A 24,288-nucleotide genomic window follows, 5' to 3' on the forward strand; every position below is an offset into this window, starting at 1 on the left:
ACCAATTGTTTGTTCTAAATGTGAATAGTATCACAGTCCTTGATCATCTCTTATCATAACTGCAGCAGTTATTAAATAACAGCAAAAGTGAAGATTCGTCAAGCCATGAATAGCGAGACGAAGCTGTAGTGAACGAATGTTTTCGACGACGCAAAGATGGGAAATGGCTGGGATTGGGAAGGAAGCAGACGTGGCCTTTATTAAGGTACAGCACCAGCACTTAACTGGTGTGAAAATGGAAAACCACAGAAAACCATTTTCAGGGATACCGACAGTGGGATTCGAACCCACAATTTCCCGAATGCAAGTTTACAGTTACGCTACCCTAACCGCATGCCAAGTCGCTCGGTGAGAGTGAAAAGGTTTATGATACAGCTTATATTTAATCTGCGCATTACCTAGCCTGCATAGACGAAGACAAAACAGATTTTAAAGTGTATACTTGTAGCACCGACAAAGATGGTGACGATGGGGTAGGAAAGCGCTAGGAATGGCCTCGCCTCGTAAGTTTCAAAATAATACATCAAAACTTTTGATCCTGTGACATTATGAAAATAGGAAACTTTGTTTTCAATATATAAAATCACATCGGAAATATTTCCTACATTTAAACAAAAAATGCAAGTTTTCATAATTAAAAATATACTAATGAACTCCTAAGATTTCGTGTAAATTGGACTAACTTACATAAATATTAATTACACTAACGTTTTGCCGTATAAGATGATCGAGGTTACCCCTACTTAAGCTTTGTCTTATACTGTGATGAATAAGAATACAAATGCACAGCGCGTCCGTCAACCTACCAACCTTCTCCCCTTATCGCAATTGAGTTCCATTAAATTAGCCACCCATTTCATCCTGAGAGGACTCTCTCGCACTGAATAGTTCTGTTGTACGCATAACTCGTGACTGATGATGTCAGTCTTGCGTAACGTACTAGTTGAAGTGGATTTTGCTACACTCCAAGAGAAACAAGCTTTAACCCTTAACTGAACTCGTCTGGTACTCTAGCACCTGTGAATTTGGACATCATTCCGTTAGTCTTCCGTGCGTAATAGAGTTGTTTTAAATTTAAATTTTGAATGAGGCGTAATGTTACAAATATTATGTTACTTCGCATAAGAAGAAATTCCTTCGTAATGTACATGTACACAGACCAGTAGTAGTAGTGATATACCGGCGGCTCTTGGGTGATATGAGTTTACAAGTATGAGTGTCCTCCAGAGCTCAATTAATTAGGACATAACGGGAAAGCTGGACGTAATAAAATATTAAAATCTGAAATGTCTCGTTTAATACTCGTAACTATCGGAAAACAACGTAGGAATAATAATTACAGTAAGCATAACCTAAACATAATTTCAAAATAATTTCAAACGTGGAAATTGGAAATACGCCCACAAAGTCAAATTACGTAGAATAAAGTCGCTGCTATTTTCTTTATAACATCAACTAATGAATATTTCTTTACTGCTATATTGGGACAGACATGTCACTGCTTTAGGCTGTTTGTCCACTGTTAGCGGCTGCGCGCGATTACGAGATGAGGCGACTACAGGCGACTTGGATTCATGCGACTATTCGTGACTGGGTCGTCCATTCCAGGCTACTTCCCGTGACTGTCAGTCTGTGCGAGTTCCTGTGATGATGCTTGTTGTTTAGAGGGGCCTAACATCTATGTCATCGGCCCTGTGTGAGTTCCTGTAGTAGGCGTTGTCAGGTTTTTAAGATCATTAAAGATTCTGTAAGATGGATGATAAGGCTGTAGATTACTTCTTTGAGATTTACTACCTGATGAGGCATCGGAGAAAAAATCTCAAAATAAGACATCGGAGTTAAACACTAGCCAGTAGCGTAGCCACGGTGAACCGGGGTGGGGGGTACAGTTATAAAACTATGACAGAACATAATGAAGGTGCTTGTGAGTGTCACTATAGGGACACTGGTACAAGTGAATTCAGATTGCAGTACGCTACAAAATATTACACTAACATACAGAACATGAACAATATGATCACGGTCAACAGTTTTACAGCGAATGGTAGGTTCAGATTACAATCTAAAATCCAACTTTCGAGGCTTCTTAGAAAAATAGATTCAAGAGATCTCTTGGTTTTACAACACTGACTGTGAATGTTCAACAGAGCCAACACTTTGAGTGGACTTTCACTTGTCTATGGTCAGTGTCCGTTTATTTTCTTTTGTAAAATACCCATGCGGGGAGGGGGTGTTCTACCCTACGCCCCTGATATCATCTGTTCGATGATTTGAACAAAGACCGCCAGGAGTTCTTTGGTTATTATTGGATGCGTCCAGAAACATTCAGAAACTACATTCTGAATGCAATTGACCAAGAATAGCCAAAATACCACACTTCAGAGAGACAATAACGCCTTTGAAACGTGAATACTTTTTAAAGCTTCGAATTTTTAAAGAATCAAGAATTAAGTATGTACTGTAATTTAAGATATCAGTGCAACATACAAAAATAAGGGAGGCACATACCCATCAGTAAGATTCACGCAAGAGGAGTTAAACAGAAATATAAAACCTTTATTTCTAATTTCAACAGTCTCTACATGCTGTGTTTTGTTCGAACCCCACTGTCGGCAGCCCTGAAAACGGTTTTTCACGATTTCCCATTTTCAAACCAGGCAAATGCTGATGCTGTACTTAAAGACCACGGTCATTTCCTTCCCACTCCTAGCCCTTTACTATCCCATCGTGACCTATTCGTGAGGTGCGATATCAAGAGAATTGAAAACAATATGACTTTTTAAAATTTTACGACCATTTCCCTTTTATTTTTTACTCTATAATACTCAAGAACTCCACAATACATATCACTTGAACATTGTGTTTGTTACGACGCACCTGAAATGTTACCAAACAATTGTCGTAAGCCCACATCTATAGGGCCAGATTCCACTTGAAGAGTGTCGTTAGGTGGGCTTGTTTTGGACTGATGGTTCAGGATGACGGGGATCGTGCGTATTTATACGGAGACGACATGTGCAGAGAAGTTTGACGTAATTCATCCCCTTCTTTAAAAATGTTCTGGAGCTTACTTCCCGTAGCCAGTTTGTCAGGAACCTTCTTCATATGTGGAAGGAGGCTTACCAAAAATTGGAAATCGCTGCCGTCCTTAACGGCACTTTCGACAAGTAAGTGTAATTTTATTCTCTTTATTTCAAGGAATTTTTCGTCATCAGTTTTTAATCGTTAGTTTTCCTTCACTTATGCAGTTTGGTGTTAGTTGCTGGAGGCACCAATTTCTTTAGTTCAGCAGAAGAGCTACGCTGCTGTGGATCAATTATAGAATGTTACCGAAATTATACATATATTATAAATAACCATTTAATAAAACTACTTACCATTATCAACACCCACTGAGCGGAGTAGCCATGCGTGTTAACTCGCTACGGCTATGGAGCCAAGCTCTGCATTCGGGAGGCACGTGGGTTCGACACCACCGCCGGCTGTCCTGAGAATGGTTTTCTAGCAACAAAATTAATTTAAAACCCCGTCCTCGCTGTACTAGAGTTTGTCGACTACTGAAACTTCTGTATCCCTGATTGATTCCAGCTCTGCCAGAGATGTAAAATCCCACGAGAGGCCTGGAACGAGGTCCCCTCAGCCTCATGAAATATTAGAGGTGTTTTTCGATGTTTTTCTCCTTTTAACTCCAGGAAAATGCCGAGATGGTACCTAAGTCCACGGTGCGGCGCCTCCTTCCAAAGTGGCAATCCACCTACCATTTGTAGACTATACTCTGTGTGTGTTTAAAGTTATGGAATACCAACTAACGGTGTTACTAATGTGAGATCTCCGCTGAGTTTGAGGGGATCAGCCGAACCTACAGGTTAAAAATGAATTTATTGGGAGTATTCCACTTGAATATCCATTTCATTCCTTATTGTGATTCGATGTGTACTAGTTCACATTTCCAACAGATAGTCGAGATACCTTGGTGCAACAAATTATGTAAAGAACTGTGCCTGTTGTCCAACTTCTCCTCGCCATTTTACGTGACCGGTGATATCGTGCTCATAGCCAAAGGACCTACAGTGTTAAGTCGAATTTGAACCACGAAGATGTGACTTCATTCAAAATGTCCCATATTCAATGGATGGAATTCGAACCACCACTTCCTTGGTGAGAAGCTAGTATATATATCACTAAACAATCATTCCCCAAGAAGGAGTATATACATTGCTACTGGTTTGACACCACACCGACACAAATACATCTTATGGCAACGATGGGATTGGTCAGGGCTAGAAATGGAAAGGTCTCAAATGAGGGGTGCAGCCCCAACCTTTGCCTGGTGTGAAAATGGGAAACCACAAAAAAAAACATCTTAAGGACAGCCGAGAGCGGGATTTTAACCCACCATCCCGTAAGCAGGCTTTCAGCTACACGGACGAATCTCACAGCCGACTCGCTCGGTAACTACAGTATCTCATACCTATTACCAGATGCAACTACAACAACTACTGTAGCAGCAAGTTACTGAAGCCTGCCACTCACTTCCATGATAATGAACAATGATTATTGAGTGTAATTAAATGGAAAGGTCAGGTGAAACGGGAGTGCCACCTTGTCCAGCATAACATTCCCGAAAAATGAACGCAGTGGTGAAACTGTCGAAGCCACAAAGATGCTTCGGTGTCTACAAAACTGATGCTGAAATTGTGATCCGGTATATTGTAAAATAATTCTGCCAGGGAATCGATATACTGGTTATCGCTTTATCTCAGTTAACTAACTAGTCTCATTCGAAACAAATTAGCATAATGAAGATTTATTGCGATACCTCAGTGGACAACAGCAGAGGGAACATTTTTATTTTTATTTTTTTTATTTTTGCTATCCATAACTCCACTCTATTGCCTTAGTAACCACGACCGCAAAAGCTCTGAGCGTAATCAGTATTCATTACATGTCATTTGGTGCTGCTCAGCCTTTACAGACTCATTTAATACATTCCACCAGGTGCGCAATATTTGGGTAATTAAACCACCCGCATAGCTTCGATTATAAATTAACTGCACGGATAATTTGCTGACGTTCTATACCACACATTTACTCAACTATGGCCAATTGGCACATGAAATGGACCAGCACTGCTAGTTTAGCACTTACTTTATCGTAGCGACAGAAATAAATTTTAAGCGCCTAAGAAGAAGTCTACCAGCATTTCAAGAAATATAATGCAAAAGTGCTTTTCAGAAGTTTAGGAACAAATACAAACAAGACGTTGAAATATCCGAACCAAATTAAAGGACTTCGTTAAATAAATATTAACATGATCCGTCAAATCACCCAAACATCTCCATATGTTTCAAATCACACTGAATAATACTAATTTCTCTCCTATCGGTTTTACCAGACAAGTCATATCGTGACGATGGAATATGACAGGACTAGGAATGGGAAGGAAGCGATCGTGGCCTTAATTAAGGTACAGCCCAGGGCTACGGACTGTGGCGTTCAAGCTCAACATCTCTCGAATGCAAGCTCACAGCTCGTTGACCCGAACTGCGCAGCCAACTAGATCGATTTTATATTATTATTATTATTATTATTATTATTATTATTAGCCTAATCATTGTTTCTAAAAGAGAATTTACGACTATGTATAACGGGGTGGCTCATGAGTCATCCATAGGTTTTTCATTTGATAGTACATCACATGAAACTTGGCGACGCTGTGGAAAGTTCCGTAGTTGACTCATAGACGCGGACATTATGGACTCTGATCGGTAGCGAGCCACACACACGTATCTTGGTACACAGCAGTATGAGGGTACTCGTATCCTAAGGTACCATGCTCTGAACTTATGGAACAAAATTTCCGTTTTCCATAGCTAAGTATAACATCTGTGCCACGCAGAGAAGGGGGTTTGAACTTACGAAGTGTGAATACTGGTTCATGCTTCACACGAACGTACTCTCAGTTTGAAGATACATTTATATTCACACGTTTTAAATCCCGGTATCTCTCTTTTTTTTTATCAACTTCGTCATTTATTGAACTTGCTCCAAATTCAAGTAGTTCTTCAATCTGGAAGAGCATAAGTTCACCCTTTGCGTATGTTCATGTCGCAGGTTTATTGAAAACTATTTCCTGTGCTTTCTTGGCAGGTATGTTGACCCTGTGGTCATGAATCCCCAATTTTCTTATTGGCTGCTATCACCTGGACATGTTGCCCGCGTCATCGGCAACTTTCACGCTGATCCGCTCAGCCTCGGGAAGTCAACTGAGTATGGGGGTTCTATTCCCACTTCAGCCATCCTCGAAGTGGTTTTCCGTGCTTTCTCACTTCTACTTGAGGCAAATGCCGGGAGGTAACTAACTTCAGGCCACGGCCACTTCCTTCCCACTTCAGTCTATCCCTTCCGAACTTCCCATCCCTCCCCAAAAGGCCCCTGTTCAGCATAGCAAGTGAAGCCGCCTGGGCAAGGTACTGGTTCTCCTCCATAGTTTTATCCCCCGACCTTAAGTCTCACGCTCCAGGATACTGCCCTTGAGGCGGAGAGGTGGGTTCCCTCGCTGAATCTAAGGAAAAAATCAACCCTGAAGGGTGAACGGGTTGAGAATGAAAGACAGAATTAATGTTGTTTACTTTATTTATTTTAATTTCATTAATATTATGATGAACACAGTATGCTCAGTTCAGGGCAAACCACCCAAAGAGTCGACGCCATGCATGGATGAATCCATGTAATTCAAGAATCCATCGAACGATGGATTGACTCGCCCATCATTACGCAGTGTAGCCATCTAGAAAGTATAAGTAACTATTTTACATGCAATCATGCACTGAAAATGGTTTTTGATGGTATGTTTTCATTTAAGTGTAAGCTGAGTGCCGGAGGTAACTACAGTATCGCAATGTTCCGCTTTCCACATTATTCTGAAGAACGTAATCACATGAACCACGAGGACGTGGCATTTTATTTTTAAAATTCTACATGCATTGGTCGCTTTCGAACCAATTCCATCTTCATGAGAAGCAAGTCACGTTGACACTCGGTTGTCACGGCCCCATACTTGTCTATGGAATTAGTCGGTAGTTATTTGATATCATTAGTACTTGTAGTTCTTCAGGATGAAAGGAAGATTCACCACTAGCGCGAAGTAGAGTCGTACATGATGTCAATGTGTCTTATTTCATTTGCTAACTCGAAGAAGGTATTAGGGTCATCTATGACGCTGAACAACAAATCAGAACAAATCAAAAGCTCTTCTATGCAGGTTCAGGCGCACGTAAAATCCGCCCGACTGTGCGGGTGTGCTTAGCTGACTTACTCGTATCAGCAACGTATGTGCGCCTTTTTCGTGCACCACTCTCTAGTTATACAGAAATGAACTTTATGTTTCTTATCTACGCGCTTCCGTTCTAAACTATGATGGACGGTTGAAATTCTGCGCCATGTTTATAGAAGGCCAGTGTTCTTTGCAATTCAGATGTTCAGCTGTTGATCGCGTAAAATTATGTTGAACAAAATTATTTCAGTAACATTTTCATCTCCCCAGATTCAGATATCGCAGTTCGTATTTGCGATGTACTGGTCACTTAAAATAGGTTCCATGCTTCCTTACTTTAGTGATTTCCATTCCCTGTTGCGCTTGTGGCAAAATAAGATCAAAGAAATGCTACTGTACAGACTATAAGCTCTGTCCATCACACTAACTTGCACCCGTTCTCTGAAACTGAATAAATTAAATTAAATTTCATCTCATTCGTAATTTTTCACCCGTGTCCTTCTTCCTGACCGTGTCTGGGATTAATAAAAACCTTAATCTGTATTTTATTTCCAAGAGAAATCGAGTTTTCATTTCTTTTCAGCGCTCTACCTGCATATTTAGTAGAGCTTAAAGAGGTTTTATATGAAAAATAACTATGGCTCGTGTTACCAGAGAACGAATCAAGTTCTCTTGGAACGAGAGAGACATGTCTCTATCGAGATCTGGAAAATAAAACATTGGCAATTGTTAAAATTTTATGTTATGGGAAAGATACTGAAACCGACTGGATTCATAAGTCATTGGGAATTAAATAAGGATCCGTGAATAAAGTAAATGGGAAGAGTATTGCTCCGACGAAGACCGGATACGTTGAGAAGTCGGAGTAGGACCATGCCGCCAAGGTGTATGCGTGGAAGAGCCGAGCGGACGTTGCGAAATATACATAGGTCACGGTACGCTTCCACTAGATAGAAAGAGAAACGTGAGCTCTAAATGCAGCGGAGATATGAGCTTCAACCGGCGGAATTTTCAAGCCAGTGAATGGGAGCTTCGCAAACCAACCACCAGGGGGATTAACTACAGTACTACCAACGTGATATCACTAATTAATGAGGCTAAGAGCCAGAAGGAAGAGGCCTGCAGATTACAAGCTGGTGCATGGTCACTGCGATCAAACTTCTCAGACGTTATTTTTGGCTTTCTAAACCGGGCAAGCCATCTCATCGTCAGATAGCTCTTCAATTTTAATAATGTAGGCTGATTGAACCTCGAATCAGCCCTCAGATCCAGACAGAAATCCCTGACCTGGCCGAGAATCGAACCCGGATCCTCCGAGTGAAAGGTAGGTACGGTATCCCTAGATAGCGAGGCAGGCGATGTTAAACCAATAGCAATAAAATATCATGGGCTATAAATATATCAATACTTCGTTTCCGAATTCTCCGACTGTCAAGTATGATCTCAGTGTCCACCAATACATTTATTCGCTGAAATCATATCCAAGATATCGCCACCGGTTTCCGCGGTTCAGTTCACGGTCACTCCATGTAAGATTTCTGCTGGATAAAGCGGAGGCGGGGCAGGTTTTTCTCCGGGTACTTTGGTTTTCCCTGTCATCGTTCATTCCAGAAACATTCTTAAATATAATTTAATCCCGTCTGTCAGTCATTAATCGTTACGACAGGGCAGTGCGACAGGCTTCGGCAGCCGGCACATTTCTTATCCTCGCCACTAGAGAGGGGCTTCATTCATTGCATTCCTGATCCGGTCAAATGACTGCAAACAGGCTGTATACTTTAATTTTCATATCCAAGACAGTGATATGTTGTAATGTGATTCTGTCTTGCCTGTTACAGTAAAATTCCGTGAGGAAATTGTGGAGCCTCTGATCTTCTTCCTCTTTATTTGTTTACCGTCCAGGGTCGGTTTTCCCTCGGAGTCAGCGAGGGATCCCACCTCTACCGCCTCAAGGGCAGTGTCCTGGAGCTTCAGACTCTGGGTCGGCGGATACAAATGGAGAGGATGACCAGGACCTCGCCCAGGTGGCCTCACCAGCTATGATGAACATGGCCCTTGCAGGGGGGATGAGAAGATTGGAAGGGATAGACAAGGAAGAGGGAAAGAAGCGGCCGTGGCCTTAAGTTACGTACCATCCCGGCATTTTCCTGGAGGAGAAGTGGGAAACCACGAAAACCACTTCCAGGATGGCTGAGGTGGGAATCGAACCCACCTCTACTCAGTTGACCTCCCGAGGCTGAGTGGACCCCGTTCCAGCCCTCGTACCACTTTTCAAATTTCGTGGCAGAGCTGGGAATCGAACCCGGGCCTCCGGGGGTGGCAGCTAATCACACTAACCACTACACCACAGAGGCGGCTGCGTATGATCTTCTACGCCGGAAATGTCGGTGCGCGTAACTCGATGAGGCGAGAAGTTGACCTCAGTATTCGGGCAGAAAGTGTATATTTTGAACATCTGATTTAGGGAATGTATCTAAGTGTGCCCCGGCCCCGTGGTGTAGGGGTAGCGTGTCTGCCTCTTACCCGGGAACCCCGGGTTCGATTCCCGGCCAGGTCAGGAATTTTTACCTGTTTCTGAGGGATGGTTCGAGGTTCACTCAACCTACGTGATTAGAATTGAGGAGCTATCTGACGGTGAGATAGCGGCCACGCGCTAGAAAGCGCCGAGAGGATTCGTCGTGCTGACCACACGACACCTCGTAATCTGCAGGCCTTAGGGCTGAGCAGCGGTCGCTTGGTACGCCAAGGCCCTTGAGGGTTGTAGTGCCATGGGGTTGGGTTTTTAATGTGAGTGTACCAGAATTCTAACAATTAGCCATATTGTAATACAGCAAGGTCATAGTTGAAAGTTGGCTATCTGAGAAATTAATATTTTCCGGATCCACGTTGATGTAACTTATTTTGCTCCTCTACATTATGTTTATTTTATTAGCTCTCTGTAAATTATCAAGACTACCACAAGGACAAAGCATAACAAGGACACAAAATATGGTTACAGAATTGCTGATGAAAGTTAGGACCGAGCTCGGGAGATAGTGGGTTCTATCCCCACTGTCGGCAGCCCTGAAGATGTTTTTCCGTGTTTTCCCATTTTCACACCAGGCAAATGCTGTGGTTGTGCCTTTATTAAGGCCCATGGCCACCTCCTTCCCACTCCTAGCCCTTTCCTGCCCCATCGTCGCCATAAGACTTATCTGGGTCAGTGCAACGTAAAGCAACTTGTAAACAAACAAAAATAGATGATAGAAATAAGTAGAAGACATTAAGGACAATAACACATTATTATGTTGCATATAAGTGATTTCGTAAAATCGCGACAGATCCATTAACTGCCGAGACCGCTATGCCTTTTATGGTGTTACTAGCAATTACCCGCGGCTTCGCTCGCGGGGATTTCGTAATTTGATCAAGGAATCGTTCCTCGGCATTGAATAGAGACATTATTTGAAAATTCCTGAAGTATAAATCTTACCCAAAAATTGAGTTTCATTTACCCCCGAAATACTTTGTAAACCATGTTTGTGGTATTACCTTTTGGGGCTAAGACGACCATGCGACATAGAACTGTACATGTGAGAAACTGCCTTCTCTGTAGTCGAAAAAATAAATACATGTTTTATTTTATTTTTAAAGGAGATTCCAAATACCTATTCCCACATCTGTAACATCTTCAGTTTTTGAGATATACAAAAGTATCCCCATAAAAATAATTCAACCCCTTGATTCGTCCTTCCCCCACCTCCACTCCCCATCTAGGTGTATTATTCGAAAAAAAATACATGTTCTTTTATTTTTAAAGGAGATTCCAAATACCAACTTTCACGTCTGTAACATCATCTGCTTTTAAGATACAAGTAACATCATAAAAATAATTCAACTAATTTTCACTTCTTTTCACTTCCCCCCGCCCCCTTGTTAAGTGCCTTCTCCGGTTACAAAAAGGTACATGTCATTCTATTTTTAAAGGACTTTCCAAATACCAAATTTCTTGTTTCTAACATGTTAATTTTTATATATATAATGTAGATATGCCGGTACTCATTTTAAATATTCACCCGCTTTTCCAATTCTTTTCTGCCCTTAATGGATTTACCGAAAACTAAAAAATATGAGTTTCATTATTGTTAAAGGAGGTTCCAAATACCAGTTTTCCTGTCTGTACGTCTGTAACACCTTCAAATTTTGAGATAAGTGTATACTCATAAGAATAATTCAACCTCTTCTTCTTCTTCTTCTTCTTCCTCTTCTTCTTATTCTTCACTTCTTTCTACCCCTGTCCCGCCTTAAGTGGACTTTCAAAAACAAAACAAAAATATATGTTTCTTTTTTTTTTCGAAAGGACATTCAAAATACCAACTTGTATCCTCATAAACATATTTCAAATCCTTATTTACTTATTTTCAACCCCACATCTCTTACGTCGATTTTCCGATAAAAACACAAGCGTGTTTCTTCTTTTTTTAAAGGAGATTCCAAATACTAATTTTCAGGTCTGTAACATCTTCAGTTTTTTTAATGTATAAGTAGGCTATACTCATGAAAGTAATTCAACTTCTTTTTCACCCCCCCCCCGTTTCCCACCAGTTAAGTTAATTTCCCCCCCCCCAAAAGAGCGTGTTTCTTTATTTTTAAAGGAGATTCAAAATACCAATTTTCACGTCCTTAACACCTTTAGTTTTTGAGATATAAGTATCCTCATACAAAGAATTCAACTAATTTTTCAATTCATTCACCCCCCTTAAGTAGATTTTCCGAAGAAAAAGAACACGTGTTTCTTTACTTTGAAAGAAGATTCCAAATACAAATGTTCATGCATCGAGTTTGAGAGATATAATTATCCTCATAAAAGGAATTCAACTCCTTTTTCACCTCAGCCCGTTAAGTTGACTCCCCACCCCCATACGAAAAATGTGTGCTTCTTTATTTTTAAAGGAGATTCCAAATACCGACTTCCACTTCTGTAACCTTCAGTTTGGAGATATAAGTTTCTCCAGAAAAATACTTCAATTTTTTTCACTTCCTTTCACACTCCCCACTGAAGTGAATCTCCCAAAAACAAACAGTACACATTTCCTTAAAAGAGCTTCCAAATTCCAATTTTCACGACTGTAAATTCTTCAGTTTTTGAGATATATTTATCCTCGTAAAAATAATTCAGGTCCGCCTCTGAGGTGTAGTGCTTAGTGTGATTAGCTGCCACCCCCGGAGGCCCGGGTTCGATTCCCGTCTCTGCCACGAAATTTGAAAAGTGGTACGAGGGCTTGAACGTAGTCCACTCAGCCTCAGGAGGTCAACTAAGTGGAGGTGCGTTCGATTCCCACCTCAGCCATCCTGGAAGTGCTTTTCCGTGGTTTCCCACTTCTCCAGGTAAATGCCGGGATGGTACCTAACTTAAGGCCACGGCCGCTTCCTTCCTTCCTTCTTCCTAGTCCAATTTCCCCATCCCCCCACAACTCCCCTGTTCAGCATAGTAGATGAGGCCGCCTAGGCAAGGTACTGATCATCCTCCCCAGTTGTAACCCCTATCCCAGAGTCTGAAGCTTCAGGACACTCCCCTTGAGGTGGTAGAGGTGGGATATCTCGCTGAGTCCGAGGGAAAAACCAAACCTGGAGGGTAAGCAGACTAAGAAAAAAAGAAAAAGAATTAAACTCCGTTTATCCCCCCCCCCTACCAAGTTGATAACCCCTCCCCCCATGCGTGTTTATTTTTAAAGGAGTTTCCATATAGCAGCTTTCACGTTAGTAACATCTTTAGTTTTTTTGGTATATATACATTCTCATACAAATAATTCAACTAATTTTTCAATCACTTCCCCCGCTCCCTTAAGGGTTTTTCCGAAAACCAAAGAATACGTGTTTCCTTATTTTTAAAGGAAATCCCAAATAACAATTTTCACGTCTTCAACATGTTAAGTTTTTGATATATACTGTAGATACGCTAATTTTAAATTTCACCCCCGTTTTCAGTTCCCCTTAAGTGGATTTTCCGAAAAATAATATTTATATTTCTTTACGTTTACAGAAATTCCAAATACCAGTTTTCAAACCTGTAATATGTTACGTATCTGAGATAATTTGCAGATATAGTCTTTTAAAAATTCACTCCGTTTGTCACTCCTGTTCACCCCTTATTCATCGGATTATCCAAAACCACAAAAATACGTGTTTCTTTTTCAAAGGTGATTCCAGACACCACATTTTCAGTTTCTGAGATATCAGTATCCTGATTAAAAGAATTCAACCCCATTTTCAGTCACTTTTAACCCGAGTGGTTTCTCCGGAAACCAAAAATACATGTTTCTTTACTTTGATAGAAATAAAAATACCATTTTCACTTCTGTAACATGTTATATTTTCGAGATATACTGTAGAAATGCTCATTTTAAAATTTCACCCCTTTTTAGTTCCCCTTAAGTGGTGTTTCCAGAAACAAATCACCTATATTTCTTTACCTTTACAGGATAATCCAAATACCAATTTTTACGTCTGTAACATTTTGCGTTTCTGAGATATACTGTAGATATAGTCTTTCTAAAAATTCACCCCAATTTTTCACTTCTGTTTAACCCCCATTAATTGGATTTTCCAAAAACAAAAATACGCGTTTCTTCATTTTTAAAGGAGATCCCAAATACCAATTTTCAGGTCTGTAATATCTTCAGTTTCTGAGATAAAAGTATCCTCATTTAAAGCATTCAACCACTTTTCACCCTTTTTTCACCTCCTAATGGGTTTTTCCGAAAAAATACGTGTTTCTTTATTTTTGAAGGAGATTCTAAATACCAATTTCTACACCTGTAAACTTTTAGAGTTTTGAGATATAGATACACTCATTTTAAAATTTCCCCCTCCCCTTTTCACCCCCTTAGCGACGGAATATCAAAAAATCCTCCCTTAGCGAATTTATGTCCATTGGTTTTGGCTAGGCGATGATGGATCAGTCAGTCAGTCAGTCAGGACAAGTTATTTTATATATACAGATTACGATGCCTAGCTTTCTGCAGATCTTTACAAAAAGGCTCGGTATCTTTCCACGAGCATCCAGCATACATCCATCCACCTCAATACATTCAAGGTTGTACTTTTTTTAAAGTAGGGCACTGTAGGTTCCTAGATAGCTTTCTTCTGATTGTCAACCTCCTGTGGCTGGTCTGAACACAGTTCAAACCTCACGGCCGGATCTGCAATCAATTCTGTGAATTTTACCCCACGGTCTTGTTGAATTCTTTTTACACACGGAGAGAATTAATTTTAGCAGCATTCATAAAACAGTAATTTCTAAAACTGAGGATCATTGGATGTTGTTTTTACTTCGGTAAGTAACCATGACCTATTGAAGGAGGTGGAAGGGAGTAAAATCCAATTCTGGATGCTAAATGGGCAAACCCTTAACTAGGCTGGGTGACGCGAATCATTTCATCCACGTCCAGGACTGGATAGAAATTCACAAAATCACCTACGTGGGTGAGATATATTAAATTTGGCAGCTCAGTAATTCAGTCATTTCAATTTATAGCATTCACTTTTAATGCACATCAGTAATCTTACTGACATTGGATATACACATACCACAAGGTCAGCAATGGTACATGGCATTATTAAGGCACTGGGTCAAACGGTGTACCAGTTTTTGACACCAGTTGTGGGCAGTAAAGTGTATATTCCGATGTGTGAAGTATTACACGGTTGTAACTTTGGGAATTGTAGCATGGAATCCAAACGCTGTCATGAAAAATAAACTCCAAACGAAACCTTATCTGATGTTTGTCCTAAGAGCATGCAGTAAATTGGGGACGTGCATGGTTGAATTTCTTGCACATTTTAAACGCTTAGCGAAAATATAAATTTGTTTGAGGAGATTTGTATTAATTTTTAATTACTTTACAGCCAAGAAATTATCGAGGTTATATTTTTCATTTCGAACTACTCTTGAACTTCTTATGTTGTCTGAATTTGCCGCACACAGCTGCAAGGAAACAAAGTTAAACAGGTTCTTTCTGACTGACAGCAGTGGGTAGAATGAACGCGTTACTCACTCATCCGTTAAACGATGTCAAGAGGGAAGGACGAAGCTAAAAATTTCAATTAATTTCTCCTTTCCCTTGCGCTCTGCATGATAAGCTCTTCATTTCCCGCCCATGACAACACTGCCCTCAGCCACCGGCTCATCCCACCGAGTCCCATATATGTATGGGCGCATTGTCCGCTTCTGGTACCATTTTCATTTCAGAAGAGTAAGAACTCTGCGGATATGAATGACTAGCTATTTTACCATTTCATGACGGGTTAGATCTTATAAAATAGCAAAAACTTTACATTGCCGGTCAGAAATATCAGAACGCATTATAAAATGACAGAATTCCTATTTACTAAGTGCTTAATACCATAACTTCCCAGAAAATTATGTGTGCAAATAAATTAACACATAAATAAATAAATACATAAATAAATACATAAATACATATATACATAAATAAATAAATAAATAAATAAATAAATAAATAAATAAATAAATAAATAAATAAATAAATAAATAAATAAATAAATAAAATTGGGTCATGATTAGCTTATTGGCTTAGAGTGTGTTTACCACCCATAAGGCAGAAGTTCAAATGTCGGTCGACTCTGGGTAGAGATTTCTATCTCAAAAATCAAGTGGCGTCAAAAAGGGCATCCAGTTTTTAACATCCAGCTAAAATCAAAATGCACCTGGATGGTCCAGCTACCCCAGTAAAAGCTGGGAGACGCCGAGAAAGTTATGTTCGTTGAAAAACTCAAACATCTCGCCGATACCTTGCCCTAACAAAATATCCTAATAACAGCATTACAGGAGACTAGGTTCACTGACGAGTCAGGTTTTTTAATAAAAAGGTTAGAGAATTTTGAAAGGAAAACAGGGCAAGAGAGTGATGAAAAACGTACCTCATCTGGCAACGGGATTCATAGTAAATAAACGAAACCTAGGGGCAATATCTGACTTCACTTCCCGAAATGGCAGAATTTTCACCCTTTCTTTCAAAGGAGCACGGTAGTCAATGCATACGCACCCACGAAAGAGAACAACGAAACAGACCCAGATAAAGTCGAGAACTTCTGGGAAGACTAGGAGGAAACAACATCCACAGTACCAACTAACAATGTGATCATAATCGTTGGGGATTTTAGTGCACAATTGGGAAAAGAAACGAAATTCAGAAACATCATTGGGGAATATCCAGCCCACAAAAGGACGAATCGAAATGGACAGCGACTCATAGAATTATGCAAGACCTTCAATCTGGTCATGAAATCGACAGCCTCAGACACCTCTCGAGAACAGAAAACGTCGATATCTCCCAACCCCAGCCTAGGGGAGTTCCAGATTGTTCATCTAGCAGTGTCTAAACATGAAGAAAAGGAGATACAAAATGTAAAAATCCTGAGGGGTTGCAGACTTAGATTCAGATCATTTGTTCTCCAAGATCGAAGTCAAGATCATCCCAAGATCCCGAAAAAGCAGGAACACAGTTCAAAGGACTAAGATCGACAATGAAAAGTTGAGAACATACACAGATTTCACAAGAGAATTTAACAAAAGGCAGTATTAGGGATGGGAAAAATTAAAAGAGGCTGTGATTGATACTGAAAAATACACTGTTCCTCTGTTCCACAACATGTCGGGTGGACATCTGAAGGTGATGAGGCAACTGAAGAACGCCAGAAGGCATGGCTGAATTGGTGTTGTAGAAAAACGCCGAAAACCAGAAGTTCGAGGAAACCAGGAAGCGAACTGCCAACATCATCAGGAATCTCAGGAGGAAGTATGAGAAAGAATCTCAATCAATCACTACTGATCTGCATTTAGGGCAGTCGCCCAGGTGGCAGATTCCCTATCTGTTTTCTTCCTAGCCTTTTCTTAAATGATCGCAAAGAAATTGGAAAATTATTGAACATTTCCCTTGGTAAATTATTCCAATCCCTAACTCCCCTTCCTATAAACGAATATTTGCCCCAATTTGTCCTCTTGAATTCCAACTTTATCTTCATATTGTGATCATTCCTACTTTTAAATACACCACTCAAACTTATTCGTCTACTGGTGTCCTCCCACGCCATCTCTCCACTGACAGCTCGGAACATACCACTTAGTCGAGCAGCTCGTCTCCTTTCTCCCAAGTCTTCCCAGCTCAAACCTTGCAACATTTTTGTAACGATACTCTTTTGTCGGAAATCATCCAGAACAAATCGAGCTGCTTTTCTTTGGATTTTTTCCAGTTTTCGAATCAAGTAATCCTGGTGAGGGTCCCATACACTGGAACCAGTACTCTAGTTGGGGTCTTACCAGAGATTTATATGCCCTCTCCTTTACATCCTTACTACAACCCCTAAATATCCTCATAACCATGTGCAGAGATCTGTACCCTTAATTAACAATCATACTTATGCGATTACCCCCAATGAAGGTCTTATATTAACACCTAGGTATTCACAATGATCCCCAAAAGAAACTTTCACCCCATCAACACAGTAATTAAAACTGAGAGGACTTTTCCTATTTCTGAAACTCACAACCTGACTTTTAACCCTTTTACCATTGTCCACCGTCCATCTTACAACACTATCGAGGTCACCCTGCAGCCGCTCACAACCTTGTAACTTATTTATTACTCTGTACAAAATAACATCATCTGCAAACAGCCTTATCTCTGATTCCACTTCTTTACACATGTCATGGATATATATATGAAAACATAAAAGTCCAATAATACTGCCTTGAGGAATTCCTCTCTTAATTATTACAGGGTCAGATAAAGCTTCGCCTACTCTAATTCTCTGAGTTCTATTTTCTAGAAATATAGCCACCCATTCAGTCACTCCTTTTTCTAGTCCAATAGCACTCACTTTTGCCAGTAGTCTTCCATGATCTACCCTATCAAATGCCTTAGATAGGTCAATCGCAATACAGTCCATTTGGCCTCCTGAATCCAGGATATTTGCTATATCTTGCTGATATCCTACAAGCTGAGCTGCCTTCTGTCAAACCAGTTATTAATTTCGCAAACATGTCTAATATAATCAGAAAGAATGCTTTCCCTAAGCTTACATGCAATGCATGTCAAACTGACTGGCCTGTAATTTTCAGCTTTATGTCTATTACCCTTTCCCTTATACACAAGGGCTACTATAGCAACTCTCCATTCATTTGGTATAGCTCCTTCATCATCATCATCATCATCATCATCATCATCATCATCTGTTTACCCTCCACGTTCGGCTTTTCCATCGGACTCAGCGAGGGATCCCTCCTCTACCGCCTCAAGGGCAGTGTCCCGGAGCTTCAGACTCTTGGTCGGGGGATACAACTGGGGAGTATGACCAGTACCTCGCCCAGGCGGCCTCACCTGCTATGGTGAACAGGGGCCTTGTAGGGGGATGGGAAGATTGAAAGGAATAGACAAGGAAGAGGGAAGGAAGCGGCCGTGGCCTTAAGTTAGGTACCATCCCGGCATTCGCCTGGAGGTGAAGTGGGAAACCACGGAAAACCACTTCGAGGATGGCTGAGGTGGGAATCGAACCCACCTCTACTCAGTTGACCTTCCGAGGCTGAGTGGACCCCGTTCCAGCCCTCGTACCACTTTTCAAATTTCGTGGCAGAGCTGGGAATCGAACCCGGACCGCTGGGGGTGGCAGCTAATCACGCTATCCACTACACCACAGAGGCGGACATAGCTCCTTCAACCAAACAATAATCAAATACGTATTTCAGATATGGTACTTGCCTTTAGTATATCCCCAGAAATCTTATCAATTCCAGCTGCTTTCCTAGTTTTCAACTTCTGTATCTTACTGTAAATGTCATTGTTACCATAGGTAAATTTTAATACTTCTTTAGTATTACTCACATTCCCTATCTGGACATTATCCTTGTAACCAACAACCAACCAACCAAAGAATGTTTGATCCAGATCGATCAGGAATTTCAGAAAATTAACACCCGGGACTTTTATAAAATATTCAGGTGTACTTTAAGTAGATATGATCCACCAAGTCTGAACTTCTGAAACCAAGAAGGGAAAGTAGCCCTCTACGATGTAGAGAAAAGTCAGATCCTAGCAGACCATTTTGTAAAACTCCTTCATTGTGAACAACTATCCAATAAATTTGACTACAATCACAAAGAACCATATCCGGACTTGGAACCTCCACCTGTGGAAGAAGTCAGGAGAATCATCAAGACCCTGAAGAGCAATAAAGCACCTGGAGAAGATGGGATTATTGCGGACCTTTGGAAATATGCCGATGTTAGAGCGATCGTTGAACTGACAAGAATCCTGAGCAAGATCTGGAAAGAGGAGAAGCTGCCAGGTGGATGGACATCAGCGTTGATACATCCACTTCACATGAAAGGAGACAGAAGTGATGTTAACAACTACAGAGGAATACGGCTACTACCTGAGACATATAAGATATTTTCAAAGGCACTGCTGCATAGAGCAGAAAAACAATTCGAGCCACAAATTGGTATCTAGGAGGTTTTAGAAAGAGCAGGTCATGTGCGGAACAGATCCTGAACCAGAAACAGAGAAACATGAAATTCGTGCTCGCATTTGTGGACTTCAAAAAGGCGTACGATTCCGTAGAAAGGGAAACAATGATTCATATCCTAGAAGAAGTCGGTCCAGATAGTGCACCCATTATGTAGCAAGATATGCGGAATCTTCACCTCTCATTGTTTCCTCTGCTTCTCTGTAAAAAGTACTTACCGCAGGCGACTCTCTTCTCGTGGGCGTAGTACGTTCGGTGGATTGTCTTGAGGGTGCTTTAATTGAATATCGAGCTACTAGGCTAACTAATGTACAAAGTAAATGAAAATTTGACTCAGACTGGTTTAAAATACCTGTGTATTAGCAAAATACCGAATCAATTAACTGAAGAATAATAAAAAGAAGGAAGTTTAATCAAGCAAAATACACTGTATATTAGCGTGACAAAGTTTTACAATCAAGGAATTGTTATATTTAAGTAGGATCTCCTTCTCTATCAATTATATTCATACTGGTGTAATTACGTGTTAATTAAAGGCTTAATTTAATTGTCAGACAAGCATTCAAACTGCTCTCCACTTAAATTCAATAAATTAAAACACTGATAGACTTATACATAGATCTATCACCTATGTAACTCATTCAAATGTAACTGCGTGATTAAATACGATTACTTTAATTAATATTTTAACGCTGCACATTCATTGGATGTAAGATCACTCTTTTACCTCAGAACAAATCGCTCTGTGAAGTCGTCGCTCCCACTACATTTTAACATGATTCAATGATTATGGTATTAACATGGCTACAGTAGTCTGCCTTAGCTGAATGTCCCCATCTGACAATATTAAAATACATTATAAAATTTACTGCCATGACTACGGATTACCTTCATTACAAATTCACAAGTTTGACATTATTAACACCGTGTGGACCATTTAATCTATGAGGTCAATCACCTCTATTTCTTTTTACTACCTGGTCAATTGAACAGCCATTGTTTACATACTGAGCGACATGAGTTGATCATATATGTCTCACGGGGATCTAAAATACTTAAACACATATAATTACCCATAAATAACACTTGTAAATCCGTGATCAGTCTGCCCTCATTTTACACATGAATAAATTATACAAAATAAGATATGCTGTTCAAAGCCGATTATTTGTTGTGTTTGTTGCATGAGTATTAATAGTGAATCAAAGACTTAGTGTAACTAATTTAATGCAAGTTGTCGAGTTTATCAAACACTACTGAGCAATGTTGGGTAAAATCATCCACCTTAAAGAAACACAAACAATTATGCAACTGGGAAATCACAGTCAAACATCACCCACTCTAACAGATGCGAACACAACTGAAATAAAGAGACATCCTATCGCAAATTTATTCACATGAGAATTCAAGCGTTAACCTATTTACATTATATAGCATACTGAATTGCTTAAATAACTAATATAGGACGTCAGTTAATTTCAGTGCCGATTGCTTCATTATCACTGAAACTCTGAGTCTTACCATGACTTGGATAATCTTTTCATGGCAATTTCCTCATTTACAATAAAATCAATGACATCGCACACGCTACCACCACAAGAAAATTGATATCCGGTCCACACAACATAAAAGAAAATTCTCCCAGTTATATCAAATTAAACGTGATCTGAAAATACGGTACAGTCTTTATTATTATTATTATTATTATTATTATTATTATTATTATTATTATTATTATTATTATTATTATTATTATTATTACTTCTCATCATCCCTTTCTACACTCTCCCAGTGACATAATAGGACATTATGCTACTTCAATTAGCCTAACTTGCAAGTTCAAGTAGCCTTATGTATGCCTTACCAATGCACAGGACATTTTAATGTATGCGAAATATCCAAATAGGGTGGTTTCCATGATTTGATGATTACACATGATACACAGTCTTGTAGTGCTAACAAACTAATTAAAATTATATTTGGCGGGAAAAGGCACTTAGATACATAATCAATTGGATATAATTATTGAAAGCGCACACATGCCGCGCAAGAAAGAAAATCATTACATTACATTTACATTACTTTTATTTGCTATAAGTTACGATGGATTTCTGTCTACTCCTGCATTTTATAATATGGTATCTATCACAGAGTTCCAAGCATAACTCACACACACATGCGTCATTTGGTTCGTGAAATAATTTGTTGCAGCACACCTTGTGGTGAAAACCATGGATCGCTAGTCTCGTCGTCACGTGTCGCACATCACGATTAGCTTCCATCCAGATCCTGTCTTGCATAGAAGTCCTTCGGTATGTTGTTCTTCTTCTCATGCAGATCTTGTATAAGCTGTCTGAAGCTGGTACTAGCTGAAGTATGAGCTCGCATCTCAGATCCTCTATTAAGAAGGTCTACCTGGCAAGCTCATACACTAGCCTCAATCTTGCATTCTGCGGGACTCCTAAAGTTCTCTTCGGGTATCTAGCCTTTACTCGCCCCAATTCTTCCAGCTGTTTGTAAGTGAGAGGTATTCTCCCACCAATTCTAGGCCATACGTCAGAACAATATTAATGGGGCTTGTGGGAGAAAGAAAGTAGAACAGGTAGTATCTTCAACCTAAACAGGTACATAGCTGTGCTGATCGATAGTTGTGTGATGTTTCTTTCATTCGTAGCTCTAGTGACCGTTACTGCTCTAGATCTTATATGTAATCTGAAACTCTTTCCCATTGTTTGGATTGTGATACCTAGATATTTAAAATTGGTAGCCCTCATGAGTAGTTTGCCATTGCATTTGACGTTCTCTGCTTCAGTGAGTCTTTCTCCTTTTCTAAACATTGGATATTAACACTCGGATATCATTCCGTTCTTGTATGACAAACCACGTACAGTATTCTCTAACACTTGCTCTAATCATCTGGCTTGTTATGTAACTCACTTCTCCAAAGTATGCTAGTGAGTCGAGGTTCGGCCTAATTACTGCTGTCAGTGACAAGGTGGACTTGCAGTGTTGTTATCTGGCGACTGTCCGGTATTGATTAGTATACCAGGCAAAGTATTCACTGGCATCTTGGAAGGGAGGGTGCGATCAGTCGTTGAGAGGAAGTTGGATGAAACCCAGTGTGGTTTCAGAGCACAGAGAGGCTGTCAGGATCAGATTTTCAGTATGCGGCAGGTAATTGAAAAATGCTACGAGAGGAGTAGGCAGTTGTGTTTATGTTTCGTAGATCTAGAGAAAGCATACGACAGGGTACCTAGGGAGAAGATGTTCGCTATACTGGGGGACTATGGAATTAAAGGTAGATTATTAAAATCAATCAAAGGTATTTATGTTGACAATTGGGCTTCAGTGAAAATTGATGGTATAATGAGTTCTTGGTTCAGGGTACTTACAGGGGTTAGACAAGGCTGTAATCTTTCACCTTTGCTGTTCGTAGTTTACATGGATCATCTGCTGAAAGGTATAAAATGGCAGGGAGGGATTCAGTTAGGTGGAAATGTAATAAGCAGTCTGGCCTATGCTGACGACTTGGTCTTAATGGCAGATTGTGCCGAAAGCCTGCAGTGTAATATCTTGGAACTTGAAAATAGGTGCAATGAGCATGGAATGGAAATTAGCCTCTCGAAGGCTAAATTGATGTCCGTAGGTAAGAAATTCAACAGAATTGAATGTCAGATTGGTGACACAAAGCTATAACAGGTCGATAATTTCAAGTATTTAGTTTGTGTATTCTCCCAGGGTGGTAATATAGTAAGTGAGATTGAATCAAGGTGTCGTAAAGCTAATGCAGTGAGCTCGCAGTTGCGATCAACAGTATTCTGTAAGAAGGAAGTCAGCTCCCAGACGAAACTATCGTTACATCGGTCTGTTTTCAGACCAACTTTGCTTTACGGGAGCGAAAGCTGGGTGGACTCAGGATATCTTATTCATAAGTTAGAAGTAACAGACATGAAAGTAGCAAGAATGATTGCTGGTACAAACAGGTGGGTACAATGGCAGGATGGTACTCGGAATGAGGAGTTAAATGCTAATTTAGGAATGAACTCGATGGATGAAGCTGTACGCATAAACCGGCTTCGGTGATGGGGTCATGTGAGGCGAATGGAGGAGGATAGGTTACCTAGGAGAATAATGGACTCTGCTATGGAGGGTAAGAGAAGTAGAGGTAGACCAAGACGACGATGGTTAGACTCGGTTTCTAACGATTTAAAGATAAGAGGTATAGAACTAAATGAGGCCACAACACTAGCTGAAAATCGAGGATTGTGGCGACGTTTAGTAAATTCACAGAGGCTGGCAGACTGAACGCTGAAAGGCATAACAGTCTATAATGATAATGTATGTTTGTATGTATGTATGTATGTATGTATGTATCTTAAATGAGTATTAGTGCATTAATCTATCTATATATATAAAATAGCTTGTCCTGACTGACTGACTGACTGACTGACTGATTCATCATCGCCGAGCCAAAACTACTGGACATA

Source organism: Anabrus simplex, chromosome 2, assembly GCF_040414725.1.
Source record: "Anabrus simplex isolate iqAnaSimp1 chromosome 2, ASM4041472v1, whole genome shotgun sequence".
In the NCBI taxonomy this organism is placed as follows: domain Eukaryota; kingdom Metazoa; phylum Arthropoda; class Insecta; order Orthoptera; family Tettigoniidae; genus Anabrus; species Anabrus simplex.